The following is a 21,208-nucleotide window of genomic DNA, read 5'->3' as shown; positions in this document are numbered from 1 at the left end:
ATCTTCCTGCTGTGTCCTCCCGCGGCCACGAGGGTCTCTTCCTCTCCGTTTAGGACACTAATCCCACTGTGGGGGCCACTCCCATGCCCTCATCTAAGCCAGCCACACCAAAGGCCCCACATCCGAACACTGTCCCATTGGGGGTGGGGTTTCAGCCTATGAAGTGGGGGCACAGAAACACCCTGAACACCCCTCCCTTCCCCAACCCTTTATGTGGGTGAGGACCGGCGGTGACCGTCTCTAACTTTGGTCACTAGTGGCCTGAGGTGGTTCTTGGTGGGACGTACCTGGGCCACGACTTCCCCCCAAGCCTGCGGGACCGCGCACCGGCACCTTTCTCCTCCACGCCTCGCCCGGTCTCCCTTCTGGACCCCTCCCGGCATTTCGTCCCCCGGGGCGTGTGGACTGCGTCTCGATGCTGCTGTCCTTCTGCTCTAGGTTCCAGAAGCGTCTCCGCTGTTCTCCGTGGTGCAGAGCCAACTCCGGCTTTTCCGTCTGAAAATGCAGAATGTTAACTCTGACTTCTGATTTTACTCAGTGGGCTTCAGCTTCTTCTTCTTTTTTTTTTTTTTAATATTTTATTCATTTATTTGACAGAGGGAGAGAGATCACAAGTAGGCAGAGCAGCAGGCAGAGGGAGAGAGGGAAGCAGGCTCCCTGCTGAGCAGAGAGCCCGATGCGGGACTCGATCCCAGGACCCTGAGATCATGACCTGGGCCGAAAGCAGAGGCTTAACCCACTGAGCCACCCAGGTGCCCCGGGCCTCAGCTTCTTGTCTATAAAAGCCGATAGGAGCATCTCCCCACAGAATGTTCGTGAGGGCAAGGCTCCGGGAGCCCGGGAGAGGAGCAGCCGGGAGTGCGATGTGTGCATCGAGCCCCCCGCCCCGCCCCCGCCCTGCACATCTCGCCGCCCATCTCCCCTGCACGTCACACACCTGCCGCGCTGTCACACTGCCGTGCGCTCTGCATATCTCGTCCATGACTTATAGTCAATACGGAAAATGAATCGGCGTGGGATGCCTCCCGTTGCTGCAACCATGCAGAAATGATGGGTAAAATATAACAAAAAGTTGTAAATTTGTGTGGAAACTGAAAGCAAAGGGAGGCCTTGATACCAGAGTCAGATGGGGCTCAGAATCGGAATGAGGGCGTGCGTCCAAATGCGATGTCGGAAGGTGGGCCCGGGGAGCGGGGGCGCGTTCCCATCATGTAGTCGGGCTCCGAACCACCGAGTGGGCACCTGCCCTACGCTGTGGGCCCCTGATTTTGGAAGGACAACCCCATGATGCATAGTCACAGCGCAGAAGCCCCGAGGTGGGAAGTCTGGGGTTGTGTCTGGGAAGAACATGTCAGGGACGGTGGGAAGCCGTTCATCTCCATCGGATGCAAAGGCTGCACCCCTGCACAGGGGTGCCTCCGACGCCCAGGACCCTCGAGATACCGCTGCCCCTGAAAACAGTGCTTGAGGGAGATGCACTTAGTAAAAACACGGAGGACACACATCACAGCAGAGAATTCCAGGTTGTTCTATCATCTGAAGATTAAAACATAAGATGTTTAGGTATTTCAGCAAGGTTAGCATTTTGGGAAACATTGGCAAACGTAGAGCATTTCAAAGAAACTGAACAGGTAGTTTTAAAAAATGAAATAGAGGGAAACCCTAAAATGTAAAATACCGTCATTGAAAGAAGCGTTGGTCGCCTCGATTCCTAAGGCAATTGTCCCAGGCATATGCACGTTTTGTGTTTCTGGCCCTTGGAAACATATACAAGGAAGATGTCACACAGCTCCCATCGGTTGCCTCCCTTGTGAGTCTGGGATCTGTCGCGGGGAAGAGGTCTCAGAAAGTCAAGACGACACGGATATGTGCAGAGTTCACGCCGGCCCCTTTAGTTCTGCCCACGGCCCTTCCGAGGAGGCCACCGTTCCCCGCGCTACAGGTAGAGAAGCCCCGGCCCGGGGAGGAGGCTCTGCGTTCCCTGGCTCGGACTGCGGGTGCGGAGCCGAAGCCCGGGTCTATGCCCAGACAGCTTGTGCTCCGACCGTGACTGTGTCACTCGTCCCCCGCTGGGTCAGTTTCCCAAAGATGTGAAGGTCACTCTCCTGAGCGATGACGTCGGTGACATTAAACCGTTATGTGAAGGCGGTTATTGATTTAGGGTTCAGCGTCGATTTCCTTTCGCGAGCTCTCTGACCGCCTCGCCCGCCTCTGCCTGGGAGCCCTGGCATGTGTCAGGGTCAATCACAGAGTCTCTCCCTCCTCACCTCCCTGTTGGGTGGTGTGGCTGGCGTTCCGCGATAAGCCTGCATCCCCGAGGGCAGATCCTAGCCCAGGAATCAGGCTGACAGCGGTTCCTGGGGATCCCCCAAGCCCCCGGACCCGTGCACTGTCTTGCTTGCCAGAGGTCTGGGCAGGCGCCCGTAGGGTGGGGTCTACCATGCAGGCTGAGTGGGCTTCGGGGAGCGGATCAGGAATGCATGAGGCATGACAATTGATGGAGTTAATTGTAATTAATGACTAAGAAGCTCTTTAAGAATTCAAGATTAATTAAAAAAGACACCTAGAAGGGTACAGAGCAGACCCAACCGCATTTAATGCCTCTCATTTAATGCATATGCATCAGAAGTAGGGTTTTTTTTTTCCTTCCAGATGTGCTCGTGGAAGAACAAATGAGAAAATGTTCCTAAAATATCCCTAAGTACAAGCCCGCCCCGCCAGAGAGAGAAAAACACACGCAAATACGCTACGAAGGGTGCCGTGGCCGGGAAGGGCCCAGCGGACCACCCGACAGATTTCTCTAAGTCTGGGTGACTTTAGGGAGAGTGGTGGCTTTCCCTCCGAGACAGGCTGGACCTCTTAGTTCAAAAAGGAAAGCGATCGTTCAGGTCTGGAGGACGGTGAAAGAGGTGCAGGCATGTCTAGCGACAAGGGTGCTAACCATCTAAGGTGCGAGAGAAAGATGAGCCGTGTCTGATTGCCGTCCGGGGGATGTGAAGGCCACATCTTTGCTGGGCCAGCCCCCCGGAGACGCGCCCGGTGCCCCTCCCGTGAGCCTGGGCGGGCTCTGTGACTCGCGACAGGAGAATACGGTGGGAGCAGCCCGTGCCAGTGTTCCCACAGTCCCTCAATGCCTGCTAACGGCCTTTCCTCTCTGGAAGCACAGGCCACCATCTTGTGGGGAAGGCCAACCAGCCACGTGGGAGGTCCCGAGCCCCGGCCTCTGGGCCACGGAGCCACGTGGGCAGTGTGCCTACAGCAGCACCCCCGGCCCTCCAGCTGCCCCGAGCGACCACAGGGAGCAGAAAGAGGAACTTTTTGTGGCAGGCTCTGCCCAAAGCTCGGGTAAGCAAGGAGCCAGCGTGCTGGCCGATTTCGTGGTTGAACGAGAAGTAGATTCTCGTAAGAGCTAGAGGGAAATCGGGGAAACAGCGAAATGAGGCATGTGGGAAACTCCCTTCCTGTCTAAACACATATCAACGTGTTAAAACATAAGTAAATAGTTACTATTTGTGTATGTCATAAATTCAACACTTAGTGTATTTCCAAAGCACAGGGATGCGACAGCAGCCCCTCCGGGGAGTCTCCAGCTGCTAAAGAGGAGGACTCCTGGCTTTGCAGGGAGGGCACCCACTGGCCTGGGCCTCAGACGTGCCATCCGGCAGGTGCCCGAGGACCTGGGGCTTCATGCCTCCTCTGGGTCTGGAGTGTCGACCTGAGGACCTGGTACTTAGGGGTGTAGGCTGGGCTCCTTGCAAACTGCTTGGGGCAGGGGTGTCTCCCGATTTAGGAGGGGAAGCGGAGCGGCCTGTAGGCGGCCTGGAGAGGCAGACCTGGACCCCGCGGCCTTTGTGGGACACCTTCTCCCCGGGGGTCTGAATCCACACAGCGTCACAGGACAAATCCCTGCGAGGGGGACTCTCAGTCCCGACTGAAACACCGTGGGCACCGTGAGCTCACGAGTCTAAAACACCATCATCCATGGAAGCGTCTTCAGGTTCCGGAGAGCAGAATACGGTGGACGAGAACCGCCGGGGGACGCGCGGGCACAGCCAGGTACGAGAAATCCCCACAGGGAGGGGCAGCCCGTGGCAAGCCCTGGGAACCCCGGAGGAGCTCAGACGCTAGAACGTCCTCTCGGGGCTTTCCAGTAAGCGCAGTTCAAAAGTGGTTAAAGAGATAAAGAAGCGGAATTCATATTGAGACAAAAGGGCGTGACTAAAACGAAAAGTCATCACTAAAGATAGAAGAAAGGGGAATAGTGGGTTGGGAAGTCTAGCCACGCAGCCACCTCGAAAAAAATCCGTCTCTGGATATTCCCGTGAGCACAGAGACTCAGGAGGCAGCTCAGAGGGGACATCAGGGGACATCTGGGGACATCGGGGGACACGGGCTCTGCCACAATCCTCGCCCCTCACATATCCTCGAGCGTGGCTCTCTCAGAAATCCCAGCACTGCGTTTACGTCACCTTTCCTTCGTGGGTGGCATGCGACGGTTTTCTTTCTTGTCTTGAGTTTGCCTTCTAATATATTTTTTTCTTGTGAGGATTTATTCTGTTTATATGTTTGGAGCAGGGAGAGAGCCTTTAGCTCAATTTATCTCTATTGGGCCCAGGTTCCTAGCGGAAATCGTCTGGGCTGCTCTGTCCGACACGGAAGCCAGGAGCCGCAGGAGGCCATGTGCGCTCAAATTTAAATTAGAACAAAACAAGGAGAAATCCAGTGTCTCGGCTGCCCTGGCCTCACAGCAGGTGCCCAATGGCCGCCTGTGTGACGGGGCTACCGTGCTGGAGCGCGCAGAAGCAGGGCGTCCCCCACTGAAGGCGCTCTGTTGAGGGGCTCTGCCCCAGACGGCCCCGGAGGACCCAGCAGGGGAGTCACACGATGTGTGCCACCATAAAGGAGGCTTCTGCAGAGGGGCGGCGGGCTCCTTGCCACAGTGTGAGGGAGGTGCAGCCCAGGGCTGCGGGGAGATCCCTGCCGGGGTGGGAACGCAGGGAACGTGGGTGGGAGCCACTCTCGGTAGCTCCGAGTCCCCAGCCGTGGCCGAGGACGGAGCGGGGAGACGAGAGAAGGAAGTTGGAGCAGCTGCTCGGCTCTCCTCTCCTCCTGGTGAGGGGGAAATTCTGCATCTGTAGGATCTGGGCACTGGGAGCTCGGGGAGCTATTTCCAGATGTTGCTATATTACACCACAACCCACAGCACCAGATTGCAACAACACGGATTCATTTATATGCACACAGACTCTGACACGGACTGCATTTCAAAATTAAGCAGAAACAGGGAACTGCAGCAGCGTCAGGTCGTGCTGATGAAGAACAGGGGAGACGGGCTCACTGCTGGGGAGCCGGAGCTGTTTGCCTTTCCAAAGCGAAGGAGATGCTGCGGCTCAGGGAGACGGTCCCCCAGCCGGGCGGCGGCAGGCGAGGACAGAAGCTCCTCCAGGTGGCAGGGAGCAGAGCAAGGTCGGACGGAGCACACAGGACACACGCAGGGTGTCCTCAGTCGAGGAGGCTGGGAAAGGCCGTCCTCAGTTTGTCGGAAGAGCTTGGAAAATCATTCAGTGTGGCACGTGGGGGAGCCCTGCAAGCTTGTTTCTCATTTTGAATCACCCGAATTCCTGGTACATTGCACAGTGATGCTGACGGCCCTGTTCATTTCAGGTCGGGTGAGAGATACGGGGCAGGGACAGGAGGGGAGGGGCACGGAGGGCCACCGTCCGTGCCAAGGGGCTGCCTGGTGGAGCCCAGATGGGGTCCTGCGTGGTGGGGTTTCCGCGACGTTCAGGACCTCACGCCTCTCCTCGTGGGGTCTGCTGTCCAGCGAGGAGTAGGGGAGATGGAGAGCGCGGTGGGAATCCATCCTGGGACAGGCTGCAGGGGAGGCCTCACCCGAATTCTCAGAAGGGGCAGCACCTGAGTTGGGGGGAGCAGGGTCCACCCTGGCCGCTCTGTGCCTCTGCTGCCAGCCGGCTCCCGGATCTGCAGGGGAGCGCCACCCGTCTCCGGCTTCCTGTGTCTCCCTCCCCGCTCGTTGTGCTGGACAAAGAGAACACCCTATTCCAGTAGGGCCCCATCCTAGCTGAACACCCGGCAAAGACCATATTTCCAGATCAGGTCACCCTCTGAGGTCCCGGGGGCTAGGACTGGAGCATACCTTTTGAGGGGGACAGTGTTAAGCCCAGGACAAGGGAATAAGAGGTCTCTGAGCATTTGTGGGGGGAAACCGGGGAGTCAGCCCCTGCGTACTACGCTGGTCGCCCACGGCCCCTCAGTGCGGCCAGGCCCCCCGGGATCCTCCACTTCCTCTTCCTTCCTTTGCCGTGTCTGCACGGAGGCCAGAACCTTCCACGTGGGCTGTCCCAGAAGCACTTGTCTAGAATGCACATTTGAGGTACTCAGAATTCCCAAGGAGCTTTATCCCGAATACCCAGACCCCTTCAATGACACGCAGGGGCTCTGCACAGACTGTTTCCGGCTGATCCATGAGTGCTTGGTTTTGTAAGGACGGCGCCCGCCTGCCGGGCCCCATAGCCAGCCCCAGGCGCCGTGCACTGCGCGCTCGCTCTTGCTCACCCTCGCAACCAACGCGGCAGGTGCGTGCTGGCGCCCACCGCAGGAGGACATGCACACGGAGGGTTTAATGAGCTTTTACGTAGTGTGTGCTCAACGGAAGCGAAACTTGTGCAGGACACACTGCTGGCTCGGAACTCAAAGAATCAGATGCAAGCCCGGGCGCACGAACTCTTCCCTCTCGCTCCTTAGAAGTCGGCCTCGGAAACCCTAACGTGGCCCAGTACCGACCCTTTGTCCTTCCTGCCGCGGGCAGTGCTTCCCCGGGTCTTCCTCGAGCCTCCCAGCCCCGGGACCCCGTCGGTGCTGCCCACCTGCTCACCTTGGGGTCCCGGTTAAGCGCACCGGGCAGGGGAGGCTCAGCCCCTCCTCGCCGCGCCCCGCCCTTTCCCGCTTCTCCTTCCTGATACGCCTGTTCCCGGACCCTCTCTGACCTCAGCTGCAGTCCGTCCGTCTCATTTTCCACTTCCTGACACGAAATGGGAAGATTCTTTTCTTAAAAAAAATAATAAATCAATAAAAAGTCTTAATCTTGTTATCGGGTAAATAGACACTCGTTCATGCGACGTTGTTTAGAATTTTGTAGCGCCCGGGATTAGTTTTTCTTAAGAAGTGAAACTCCACCGAACGTATCATTAAGAAACGTCTTAACCTGGATGCTTGTTTTTGGTTTTTTTTTTTCCTGTTTGCTCTTTGTAATTGCTGCCCAAATATAACTTGGCGTATTTTTTTCACTTGAGGACGATGGCCATTTAAATAATAGAATAGAATGTTGGTCCTGGGAAAGCACTGCGTATCACTTTAGGGGTAGTTTTTATCAAATTGTAAGTGTGTACGAGAGACCCATGGAGCCCGTGGGAACTGAGTAAGGACGGAGAGCTGCGGGCGGCGCGCAGCTTGCGCGGCTGATGGGGGCACTGGCGTCTGTCGCACCTGCTCCCTCTTCCTCTCTCGGTGGCAGGTATGACCCTCATTCTGACTTCGTGTGAGTCATCCGTTTGTTGGTTCGTTACCGTGTAAATAATGTACTTTCTGGTTGTGCCTGCTTCGGGTGGGATAGGTAGGAAGGAGGTATGTTGTGGGACGTCCTAAGTGGCTTGTGTTTTTCCCACTGGACATTGAAGGAGGGGGAGTTGTAAAAGCAGCAGCCGTTTCCGAAACCTGGACCCAGGGCAGGGAGGAAGCAGGGGGAGCACAGTGCGTCTCTCTCCTGCTCTCTGACCTCCGACCGGGGCCCCCACTGACGGAGCCCACCTGGAGTCCTGAGGGCACGGCTGGGCCGACCCACCCTGGCTCTCGTGGCAGTGACCCTCCGCCCCACAGAGCAGAGCAGCGAAGACTAGAGACGGGCCCTGGAATTCCAGCACACACGTCGGCCCCTTGAGGTGACAGCCAGACGGTCCCTCTGCGTGGTCGTGCCAACCGAAGCGTGGACATCGTGAGCCGCTAGAAGTGGCGTGAAGTGGCGCCCGCAGAGGCTTCCACCCACAGCTGTGGCTCCTCGATAGGCGAGACTCTCGCCGTGGTCACGGGCCACACGTGTGTTCTCCTCTGCATGGTACCTGCTGGGCCCTGGCCCGCGGTCCTATGTGCTCTGGTCTCCGCATACGAACGCACCGACCCGTTTATCCCCAGCTCTGTACCGAGCGCCGTCTGGGGGGCGTCAAGTCCTGTGCCAGGTCTGGGAGATGTGGCTGTGAGCGCAGGTGACCGTCACCGGGGGAGCCCCTTCGGCGCTACCGTTCTGCTGGCGAGGGGCAGACAATGGTTCAAATACCCTGGAAAGGAGGAAACCAAGTGTTGTGATTGTATCACAAGTGTTGTAATTCCTTATGTGCCTGCCTCCTAATTATATTGCAGGTGTCATGGTGTCATCGAGGACAACAGAGGGACAGACGCAGGCCGGTGGTGGTTTCTGGTACTGCTGTCCAGGAAGCCTTGGCGAGAAGATGAGGCATGGGAGCAGGCGGCCCTTCTCCTGCCCGGCCGCAGGTCCCTGCCCTACCGCAGGTGTCCTCCTGTCCAGCTGGGGGTCTCCCCCTGCCCAGGTGTGGTTGTCCCCGCTGCCCAGCCGCGGGTGTCCCCCTGCCTGGTCGGCTCACGCTCGCACAGGGTCACGTCCTCACAGCCGCCGCTCTGTTCTCTCTCCTCTCGCTCAAGTCCTGTCGGTTAGTGGGTTCGGAGCTCGCCTCATCGCTCGTTTGTTACCTTCCCTCCACTGACGACTGTCGTCTCGAGAGGCATCATCTTTCTTCTCTGCTCTTTGATGTGCTCCGTGCTGCTTTCTCTAACTTCTTGATGTTGGATGGTCGCCTCATGAATGTCCAACCTTTCTTCTTTCCCAACACGAGTTATTGGGGAGGCGCGTTCCCTTTTATGAACCAGTTCAGCTGTGTCCTACCAGTCTTGAAATTGCATTTTTAAAAATTTAAAATGTCCATTGTAGTCTTTTTCTTTTACCTGTGGTTAATTTAAAAGTATGCTTTCAGGAGGTTTTTTTTCCCCAGATGTATGTTATCTCTCTAATATTTTTGTTACTTCTAATATAATTAAGTTTTTGTCTGGAAGACGGGTCTGCTTTTTCCCAAACCTCTGAAGTCTGCCGGGGCTGCTTTAGGGCTGAGCCCCTGCTGGTTTCTGGAAGTGTCCGTGTGTGCTCGAAAACAATGTGTACTCTTCGGTTGGTTCTATTTTTACATTAGAACAAGGGTGTCAGTCGTGTGATCCAAATGCTTAGTATATTTATGGGTTTTTATCTGTTTCGTCTGTCAGTAGCTGCGTGAGATACAGTAGAATTTCCTTCCTTCCGTGACAGAATACCGTCTGTCAACACGGGGCGCACGTCATTAGGCTGACCCTATCCGAATTGTTACATATCCCGGTGTGTTTAACGTTTGTCATTTTACAGTCGTCTTTCTCTGTAAGTGTTTGGACTCAGATTCTGCATCTGAGGCTAGTACCCACGGAAGACGTGCGCGCACGAAGCACGTGCGTGCTACCTCTATCTGTGCATGACGCACGCGCGTGTGGTGCGTGGGTGCGCGCGATGCATGTGCGTGTGGGATGCCCGTGTGTACTCACACGCATCGGGTATGCCGGTTTCCTTTTGATTGACATTCGGCAGATGCCCCTCGGGCCGTGGTGGTCATCTCTGGTCTCTTCTGCATCCCGAGGGTTACAATGTTGCCTGTAATCAGCACGTCAGGTGCTCCGGTTCAGAACCCGGCTCGGCCACCTTCGCTATCCAGATAATGAGCTTGGACTCTTATGGACTCTTACGTACTGTGACTTCTCCTGGACCAGGTTCTTCTCCCTTGCTTCCCGTCCGCTTCTCTGGCCTCGCTTCTGTGGGTCGACGGCGCTGGTCGTGCTCACTCCACGCTTCCTGACGCTGCTTCGGACTTGCCTGCCATCTGGTTGATCCGTCTGGGCTGTTGCCCTAGAAACCTTTCCTGGTGCACCTGACGAAGGACAACCGAGGTCACACGCTTGCCCTCCTGCCACACGGGGTCTTGGAATCCTGGAACTCCCAGAATCCCCTGCTCTACTTCAGTGCTATTTGGTCCATTTCAAAAATCTTTAAACGCTGCATGTTTCGAAAGCCCCAAGTGGGGTTCTCTCTCTTTTTTTTTCATTTTTGCAATTTTTTAAAAATTATAACTCCTGTTTTTTTTTTCTAAATTTTTTCAATTTATTTATTTTCAGAAAAACAGTATTCACAATTTTTCCACCTGGGGTTCTCTTGGCGTCTTTACTGTCGTCTGGAGTTACGCCGTCCGGGTTTGTCCATGTTTGTTGGTGTGTTTACCAGCTTCCGCCGTGGCTCCCGCCCTCGCCCAGCCCCTCCTGGTCGTGGTTTCCCCTTCCGTCCTGCTGTGAGGTCAACGGCCGCACATCATCTGAGGCGTTTTATACCTGAAAGTGCCTCCTCTGCCTTCAGGGGTAAGCGAGGATTTTCTGAATACTCCGTTCTTTTCTTCCCCTGAAACACACGGAAGATATTATTACCCTTTTCTTTGCGAGGGGGTGTCCTCTGTTGATGGAGAAACCAGCCCTCAGCCCGATTGGTGCCACGTTCTCGGCAGTGTCGGTTTTCCTTCTTGCTGCTTTTAATGCTTTCTCTCGGTCTGGTAGTCACCTTGCCGCCTTTGCAGTTCAAAGATGATGTATTTGAATGTGGATTTCTTAAAAAAATATATAAATACAGATATTCTTACTATGTCCTATTAGGTTGCCCGACTCTGAGGACTGGCGCCTTTCTTCTGTTTCTGAGGATTGTTACCCAGCAGCCCCTGTATTGGCTCCTTCCAGAATTCCGGTCAGCTGGGCCCTCTCCACGCTTTTCCCTTCTTAACCCGTGTTTTGCATCGTCACCTCTGCTATGCCCGATCTCCCAGCTCAGGAACTGCTTCGTCATCGGTGTTTAACGTGCTACAACCTGTCTACGGAGGTTTTTATCTCAATTATCATGTCTGTGGTTTCTTTATTTCTAGGACTTCTACTTCTTTCCAGATCCGCATCATTCTTTGCCCTAGTCTCTGGAACTGTGTGCGTCTTTACAAACGTCACTCCTTAAAGCACATGTCAAAGGCCTACTTTTTCACGGCAGCGGATGTAAATACGAGAGCCACCCTTGTTGTGACGCGACCCCGTGTTTCTGCCGGCTCTCACGCACGTCACCTGCCTCCTCTTTTATTTTGTGATTTTGGACCATGGCTCGTTTTTCTCATGACTTTTTACATGGGAATTATTTGAGGCCTGAGCTGAAGGTATGTTCGGTTGCAGAGAATTTGCATTCAATTCTCTTTGGGAATTTGGATAAGAGATACTTTGTGTTTTTTCCTTTTTTACAGAGTCAGTGTGAATTCAGGCTGCAAAACCACATGGGAACTTGCTTGGGGTGCCAGATTATGAGTGCGGATTTTTGTTTTTCCATCCATTCAGCACCAAATTTGAGCCAAAGTGGGTTTTTTTTTTTTAAATTATGTTTTTCAGAGGTCTCTCTAGGTTAGTGTTGTATGGAAGAGTGGCCCTTGGAGGTCCAGCTTCCTGTGGGGCTCTTTTATGCGACACCCTGCCCCGGCGTCCGTGGGCTGGCCTTGCGTCGTCCCTGGAGCACCGGTCGGGGCAGCCGTTGGACTGGGAGGTCGTGGCCTTCGTGGCCGCAGGTGTCGCTGGGCTTGGAGTGGCTCCAGCAATTCTGCTCCATGTGTTGTTTGGGCTCTGAGGGGTCGTCCTCACCCATTCAGTGAGGCATTTCAAAAGCGATTTTTAGGGCAATATTTTGCTGGGCATGTTCCGTTGTTAGGAGAAGGTTGTTCACTTTTTATAGTTATAATTGCATTTTCCTCCTTGGGTTGTTCCTGTGCTTCCGGGTCCTTCTCTGTCTCCAGCGTCATTCTGGCTCTGAGCCTCGTTAGCGTGAGATGATAGATGCGGTGTGTGTCTTCGCACATGGTTGGATCCCTGCCGAGTATTTGTGTGTTGTACGAGGATGACTTCAACGCCGTGGAGGTGGGCACGGTGCTAGGGATGCCTTCTGTCTCCTCTTCCTGCTGCCCCACTTGGCGATTGTGCCTTACGAGTCTGCCCACCCTGCATGCGCCTCGCGTCTGTTTCTTCTCATTGCCGCTCGGGTCCCCAGCAGGGGCGGCCCCGTCACGCTGCTCACCCACCCCCTGCGGGAGATGCACTTGCATGAGAAAGGGTCCTCTTGGCATTTTAAACCCGTTATTTTCCGAAAGCACAGATGCTGGTTTTGGTGGGTTAGGCCTTGGAAATACAGACCCTTCACTTGGTTTCATTAAATTCAGTTTTGCAATTGCTGGTTGAGCTTCTGGGTGGTTGACGGAGCGAGCAAGTCTAACGGTGCCTTCCTCCTGTGTTCGAATGCCCAAGGGTCTCGTTTGCTTTCTGCTGCGGCGCCAAGTGCTCTCTGTCTCCTGCAGTTCTAGGAAATCCTGAACGTGGAGACAGGTGGCCCCCTTCATCCTCCTCCACGGGCATTCGCTAACTCATGCTCTTAGAGGACGCGGGAGTCACTTAGGTCTGCACAAGTGGAACGCGGCCTGATGGATGGGTGGGTCCAACAGGGCCCAGCGTGCGTGGCGATGGGGTGCGCAGGGTGGACGCGAGCTTGGGGGGGCGCCGGAGCCCACCTGCCTCAGCTCCTGCTAAGTCGTGACTTGGTAAGGAGCCCCAGCGCTCAGCTCACGACGGTTCATTTCGTGTTATCTGTTGGCTGTGGGTTATCGTGGCTCCGCTTCCTGTATCTTCACTATTCCGGCAAGTGCTTGAAGGAGGGGCCCTGAGTTTGGGTTTCCCGCTCTCAGAAGGGAAAGAGCAGCAGAGCCGAGGGGACGGGCCCTGCCCTCGCGCGCTCTGCCGAGGGAGACGGGCCCTGCCCTCGCGTGTCCGGCTGACGCTGGATGGACTAAAGCAAGTCACGGTGTCCGTGACAGGAGTGGAAGAACCCCTGCCCACACCAAGGGACACATGGAAGATCACATGCTGACGGGGAGGACAGAGAACACCCACGGGGCCCCCCAAAGCTCCGGAAGCTCCATAGACCCTCAGAGCCCAGGCAGCCCTGCAGCGGGCCCTTCAAATGGACCCTCATCCACATCAAGGACCATCTGTGCACAGACAGGAGCTGGATCTCAGCAGGGGCCGTCAGGGAAGGGCAGTCGGAGGAGATGCTGGGAGCTTAGAGCAACGTCGTGTCTGCCGAGGTTCTCCAGAGGCGCGGCTGCCCTGGGGCTCTGATCTGCTGAGCGGCCCTGCTTCTCCAGGTCTTGCTCGGACTCCTCCCTGGACCCGGGCTTCCCTTCTTTTCTTCACCCGGAAAATGCTATTCTTGATTCAGGAGTCAATCCAGTCTCCTCCAGGAAGCCTCCGGTGCAAGCCCAGGCTGGACGGAGCATCTTTCCTCCGTAGCTGGCTGGGCCGTATCTCCGCTGCTGCCCCGTGTTCTCCCCTGTGGGACTGCAGGGGCAGGGACTGTGGCGTGTTCCGTGTTTCCATCCCCAGGGCTGGTGGGGCTTGTTGATCAGTGTGTCACTTCTCGTTCCCAGCGGTGGGAGGCGGGCTGCGGAAGTCACCTTCTTTCTCCTGGTGTCCCCCTCCCCCTCCCCCTCCGGCGAGCAGCCTCCAGGGGCTGTCAGGGTCTCTGGAGTCCTGAGCCCCACGGCCATGCACACACACTGCTGCTGGGTGGCTTGTACCGGCCATGGCTTGGGGGGAGGGGGGCTTGGGAAGATATTTATTTGTCTCATAACCTCAGGAATGGGATCCTGTTTCCCCACTTACATTTATGAGTAAAATGTCTTCTTAGGTTGTTCAAAAAAGCAAGTTTTAGACCATTAACTTTTTTTATTTTACCTTTTATTGGAGTTTAAATAACAAGGTGTGCATAGAGCACGGTGCAGGGCGATTATGAAGCCATAAAGGCGTTTAGTGTGCTCGCGGGGCTAGCGGCAAGCCCGAGTGCCAGGGGGAAGAAAGATCGGCTACACTGACTCGAAGCATAGTGTTTACTCAACCTTCCCTTTCAATGGGGCAGCCTGTAAAGTCGAGGGGATCAGTGTAAGGAGCCTGCACGTTGGCCTGTGGCTGCTGCCCAGGGCTGTCCGTGGTTCTCGGGGCACAGGTGGTCCCCGGCGGCGGTGGCACCCCATGTCTTCCAGAGGGTGAGGAGTGCAGATGTGTCCTGCGTGGCCAGCCAGGGAATGAGTGCTGGTTGGTATCAGCAGTCTGCGATTCTAATCCCAGCTTTCCAACCGCTGGCTGGGTGATTTGGGGCAGAACCCCGGAAATCTCCGTGGAATGGGAAGAAGGACAGTGGATAATGAGTCTAAAACTGCCTTGACAGTGAAAAAAAAATTATACAAGGGTCGACTATTACTTACAGCATCTTTCAATCCCTTTCCTTATCAGTACGAATATCGGTTGCGTGAGAAGACAGAACGGGCAGAATCTGGGGCCTCTGGATTAAAAATAAGGATCTGGGATGCATCCTGTTTCATCTTCTCTCCCCCTTGTCTGAGAAGTCCTGCAGTCGGAAGTCTTTATGACGATGACACCTGTGCTGGGACGTCCTGCTGCTGGCAGTCAGCCCAAGTCCCTTCAGCCTTGGTGGGGAGCTAGAGACGCATGCACTGTCTTTACCTCTCTGCGCTGTAGGCTTTATGTGGCTCTGGTGCTTGTCTTCTTTGCACCTGCTGATGACAGTCCTGGACCTGGTGTCACTCCTTGAACGGTGAATTTGATCCGAGATTTGGAGCGCCTGGATCCACACGCACTGTGCAGAGCAGCTTAAGGATTCTGCCCTATCACGAGATGCCAAGACTACTCAATGTGGGGAAGAGGTCTGGATGAGATCTCTGAAAAGGGAACATCGAAATGCCGGGGTTTGTTAAGTCTGGGAAGGTATTGTGATCACAGGAGGGATGGCTGGATTGGGGGACCATGGGTGTCGAGACCCTCACGTGCAGAGGCTGTGATGGGAGTATGTGCGGGGGATGTGGGATGACGGCAGGGGGTGAGTGGGTTCTCGACCACACAGTTTACATGGACCTGGAGACACACCCCTCCATGCCAGAGCTCTATGCTAAACCCTGAAAAGTACAGGTAACCAATGTCTTGGGCACGTGGTTAGTGGTGGCCAGTTACATGGCGGTTTTCAGCACTGACTCGTTCACTGAACAGAAATTTGCTGCGTCCTTCCTCTGCCTGGTCACCGGCTGCCGCGATGAGCGACATATGGGTGACGTGGACATATCAGCCAACAGTTTCAATAAGTTATGACCGATGCTCTAAACCAGTTATGAGCAGGGGTTAGTGACATAGGCACAAAGAGAGGAGGTTGTTCATTTGACACTTACTGAGTGCCTACTGTGTGCTGGACACTGGAGCTGAACAATGAGAGAGCAGGCACACATGCCCGCCCCACTGTCCAATAAAGGAACAACGTCTACAGAAGGAGATTCAGATCCATTGAGGAGAAGGCTGGAGTGAGGAAGGGGGACAGGGCTTAGGGGCGCTCTTCTCTGAGCATCTCTGGGAAATACAAAGTGAGGCCATCCAATGAGAGGGATGACTAGAGGATGTCCTGGGGGTTTGAGAAGAAAGGAAGAGGTAAAATCATTGACTGGGAAAGCAGGCGAGAATGGACACAGCAGATGTGGTCGAAACTGGTGCGCAGTGTTAAGAGCCCATTTAAAGTTAGGGTCTAGAATTGAGCGTGCGACCTGTCAACACGGTCACGCATTTTGTTCCAGCCGCACTAGCTGAGCAGGTGCCGTCATGAGTAGATAGATGGTCAAATGTGATCAGAGGTGTGGTTTGGCCCAACTGGCTCAGGTAAAGGGGAAAGGGACATGGGAGTTGAGGGTATATATTCAGGGGAACGGTTATGGCTAAATCATGAAGTGTCAGCTGTGCAGACACTGAGACAGGAGTCAAGGTCTGTGAGGAGGAAGGGGCAGTGATTGGAGCACAAAGTGAGGAACAAGGAACAAGGTGAGGCAGCGGGAGGGAGAAACCGATGCGTGAAATCCACTGATGCACTGAATGGAGGGAGAGTGGTCGGAAGAAGTGTCTGCCTCACCCCATGCCCAGTGGCAGAGAAGTTTATACACCTCACCTTGTGTGAAGGTGTAGGGGAACTGATGGGATGTGATCCTGGCCGAGGAATCTGACATCACCAAGGAACATACAGAATGGCCAGCTTCCCGGGGAAACCTGGGATTTGCTGGAGTGCCCTGGGAAGATTCTGGGCTTCGGAGCCAGTCGGGCTTGGGTTTAAAACCTAGATCTATCAGTTACTAGGGATAAATCTGGATGAGTTACCTGGTATCTCTGGAACACCTGGTTTCTCATCTGAAAAAGTTAAACAATTTCCCCTGCCTAGAATTGTTACAGATGTTAAAGAATAATGGACACCCATTTGGTGAGCAGTAATTACTTTTCGTTAGCTTTTACTTCCTTCTTGGGACCAAGTTTCTTCATCTGTAAATGTATGATAATTACATATTTGGATTGTCATATGAATTAAATGAGATAATAACTATAAATTTTCTGGTGCCCAAGGGGAACTCAGTATATTTTGAAGTTAGCCTTGGGGGTCTTGGGTGGCTCAGTTGATTAAGCATCTGACTCTTGATTTTGGCTCAGGTCATAATCTCAGGGTCCTGAAATGGAGCCCTGCATCAAACTCTGTACCGGGCATGGAGCCTGCTTAAGATTCTCTCTCCCTCTCTCTCTGCCCTTTTCCCCATGCTCTCTCTCTCTTAAAAAAAAAAAAAAAGTTGAAGTTAGCCTTAACCTTTTTGGAACAAATTATTATTTGTAAAATAGGGATAACACATGCTCCTTTGGAAAGTTTTCCAAAGAAATATTGTTTACCTTAGTATATTCTCACTTAACTTCCCCTTTTTAACCAGCAGATAGGAGGGAGGGAAAAAAAAAAACCCCACAAGGCAATTTTGAAATCGACTATGATCGTTGTGCTCAATCTAATTGCAATGAAATTGGAGTTGATTTAATTATCAGCATCTAGAAAACTAAATTCTGCTCCGTACATGTGTGTTACATGGAGATCCAAGAGAACTCCAAATTCCAGTAAGTGATTAGTTCATTATGTAGACTAATTGCTTTTACAGTTATAAATAAATTCAAAACATCGCAGATCTACAATACACACCTGTGCACTAATTGCTTTTCTGAGAGCTGTTTCCATGGCTGCAGAGCTGACATCCTGCCGCCCACGGATAGGCTCGTGCAGGTGGATCCCGGAGACGCACTTGAGGGAGGGCACATTAACGCAGGGCTCCGGCAACAACAATGAGGTTCAGCACCACAAGGCCCCGGACAGCACCACCCCGAAGATTCTGCCCGAAGTCAGAATTCCAGAACATTAATTAGGTCTGAAAAAGGGTTTAAGGAAAAAAAACCCACCAAAACCCGAAAACCAAAAAATCCCGGCTAGTGAGGACACTGGGCCTCAGAGACTTGAAGTAGTATCCCCCGTGCCCCCCAGTAGATAAAGCAACAATATGGAGCCGGTGCTCCGGTTCATTTGATTCCAAATCTTTAGCTCTCTGTGCAGTGGCAGTTGGTGGAAACAATGCTTTCCTGGGAACATTTTTTAAAAGAAACTAATGACCAAAACTCTGAATGCTTTAGTTAAATATGTGCATTTTAAAAAGCTTGCTTCTGCCCGAATTTGCATAATGGTCCTTTCCCACAGGCCAAAGTTACCTTTTACTCTGTTTAATAGACTCAATGTTGCATTATTAACAACCATATGCAAAATGATGACCTCGGGAGGCTCCTTTCCCCCCAAATACCTTCTTCCCTGATTACTCACCTGTGACCTCTGTGGCCGAGTCAGCTTCCTAATGGGGCTGTAGCCTCTCCTTGGTCCAGGTGTCTAAATGGAGTCTCGTCGCCAGATGAATCCCCAGGCCTGGGAGAAGGAAGAAAGCCTGAATGGGGTGGAAATGACCTTCCTTTCTGAGCCCAGTGCACACACAAGCCCTTTCATCAGAGTTTAGCACAAGGAAGGCCATTTCTTCTCTTTTCTCTTTTGAAACAATTTCAGACTTACCAAAAAAGTTGCAAAAATAGTCCCCTTCTCTTACAGACCCTATTCAAGTTTCTGCAATTGTCTGAGTGATGTCCTTCAATGACAAAAGAACCCAATCCAGCACCAGGCATGGCAGCCTCTTGTCATGTCTCTTTGGAAATTTCTGGGACAGTTCCTCAGTCTTTCCCTGATTTTCATGACCTTGATGTTTTTTCAGATTACACACCAGTTATTTCATAGAATGTTAATTTGGGATTGTCTGGTATTTCCTCATAATTAGACCCAACTAGCGTATCTTTGGTCAGATATCACATATGCAGTATTTTGTACCTCTCACTACACCCTCTCAGCTGTCCCGTGAGGGCGGTTTCTACCATTATTTCTCTTGCCACCAGTTAGCTACTGCTGTGCCCAGTGCTTCATAAAATAGAACAAACACTTAATAAACTTTCCGTGTATCAGGAATTCAGAAAAGGCTCACTGGCAGCTCAGATCTGGAGTCTTTTGTGGAGTGGCAGTGAGATGGTGGCTGGAGGTTTATTTCTCTCTTTGTCCGTAGTCATAGAATTTCTCCATGCAGGCCAGTTTGGGCTTTCCCAGAGCTGCCATTTTAGGATGTTGGGTTTCTGACATGGTAGATAATTTCCCCAGAGAGCATTTTTTAAGAAAACAAGGTGGAAATGTGTGACCTTCTTATGACCTTGCCTTAGGTGTCACTTCCATCCTACTCTGTTGGTCAAGGTAGTCACATAGACCATCGATATTCAAAGTGGGGGCGGGGTAGACCTCCTCACTGAGTGAGAAGAGTGTCAAGGTCATATAAGAAGAGCATATGGGACAGGACATATTGTTGGAGGCATATTTGGAAAATATAATCTTGTCACAATTTTCTGATTAAGACATTGCCCATCAGGTTCCCTTTCTCTAAGGTTATGGTTTGTTTGTTTGTTGTTATTTGTTGTTGTTGCAATTTATAAGCATTCTGTGGGGGAGATACTATGAGACTAGGGAATACCACTTCCCCATTTCAGTTTCACCATTTCCTTTAGTATTGCATTGATGTTTCTTTCTTGAATTACTTATTACTATGTAGGTTGATAAAAGGCAATTTTCTAATTTTATCATTCTCTCTACATCTATTAGTATTTGGCCAACTTCTGTAAGAAAGACATTTCTCCTCTCCTTATCAGTTAATTCATTAAATAATATCATCATAGCAGACACTGATACATACTTGTTACATACTTACCATGCAGGCTCAGAAGTTTCAGCGCTATTCAAAGGACTGTAATATGTCACTATTATAATTTGCTTTGATGTTGATATTGTACCAAAGTTGGTCAGTGAGGGCCACTTCAAGCTGGTTTTTGTGACTTATTATAATAGCTTGGTTGAAGTATAATTGAATATTTCAAAATATTGTGATTCGCAAAATGTGCATATCCTCGTTCCCATCTTTGCACAGATACACGCTCACATTACCTCTTGGACAAATACGTGGGGTGGAACAGCAGGACCATATGGCTGGCTGTAAGTTCAACATTTTTAGAAATGGCCAAACTGTGTTCATAGTTTCAGTTCCACATTCTAGAGGTACCCTTTCCCCCACAGCATCCCCAGCACTTGGGAAAGTTAGTCTTCCTAATTCCTAATAAGAGCTTCCTAAAGTTAGCTCTTCTAGTGTTTGCAGAGTAGCATCTCATTGTGGTTTTTAATCTGCGCGTCCCCGATGGCCATGACGCTGAGCATCTTTTCATGTGCTTAGTTACTGTCTATGTATTTTCTTCCAGGAGGTGTTTGTTGTTGAATTTCTAGCATTTTTTGAAATTAGGTTTTTCATTTTCTCAAGTTTTGAGAATTGTTTATATATTGTAGATACATGTCTTTTGTCTAATATATGAATTACGAATATTTTCTCCAAGCCTGTGGCTGGCCATTTCATTCTTTAGAGAGTGTTTTTCAAACAGCAGAAATTTTTATTTTATTATTTTTTCTTTTCTGAATTTGCTTTTGGTGCTCTAGCTAAGAAAACAACCTAATTTGAAATCAAAAAGGATTTTTCCTTCTAGAGGTTTTATAGTTTTCAGTTGTACATTGAGTTAATGTTTGCATATGGTGAGAGGTATGGATTTAAGAACATTTCTTTTCATATGCATATCTAATTTCCCAGCACCACTTGTGAAAAAGATTGTCCCTTCTTCATGACTTACCTTTACATCTTCATAAAAAATCAGTTGTTCACCTATATTTGGGTCCATTGGATTTATGTCTAGACTATTTTGTCCCATTGATCTACTTGTCTAACTTGTTATCAATACCATGTTGTCCTCATTACTATAGCTCTGTCCTAAGTCCTGAATTCAGGAAATCTTAGTTGCCCTACTTTGTTCTTGTTTTGTAAATTTGTTTTCTTGTTCTAGGTTCTCTGAATTTCCATAGGAATTTTAGATCAACTTGTCAATTTCTAAAAAAAAATGGCATTTTTTAAAATAAACAAATGGCATTGTGTTGAATATATAGATGAATTTAAGAAAGACTGACATCTTAATGTTGAGTTTCTCATTGAATGAAAATAGTATATCTGTCTGTCTTCTTTGATTTTTTGGCAATGATTTATAGTTTTCAGTTTTTTGATATTTCACATCTATTATCAGATTTATCCCTAAGCATTTCATATTTTTATACTACTGTAAATGTTATTTTTTTAGAATTTCAAAATGTGATTGTTACTAATATATAGGTATACAATTGATTTTTGTGTGTGTGTGTATGTGGATCTTGTGTCTTGTAATCTTGCTAAATTCACTTATTAATACTAGTAGGTATTTTAGAGGGAGTATTTCATATAGTTTTCTACATTAGGCAATTGTGTCTATGAAGGAAGATAGTTTGCAACTTCCTTTGTAAACTGAGATGCATTTTATTTCTTTTACTTGCCTTATTTCACTAGCTAGTATCTCCAATAAAATAGTGAAGGCAAGCAGCAAGAGCAGAAATCCTTCTGTTAATCGTATACTGGATGAGTATGGGATTCTGGATTGACAGGTT

Source organism: Mustela nigripes, chromosome 6 (assembly GCF_022355385.1).
Source record: "Mustela nigripes isolate SB6536 chromosome 6, MUSNIG.SB6536, whole genome shotgun sequence".
Taxonomy (NCBI): domain Eukaryota; kingdom Metazoa; phylum Chordata; class Mammalia; order Carnivora; family Mustelidae; genus Mustela; species Mustela nigripes.
The sequence above is the reverse complement of the archived record's forward strand: the minus strand, read 5'-3'. Positions refer to the sequence as shown.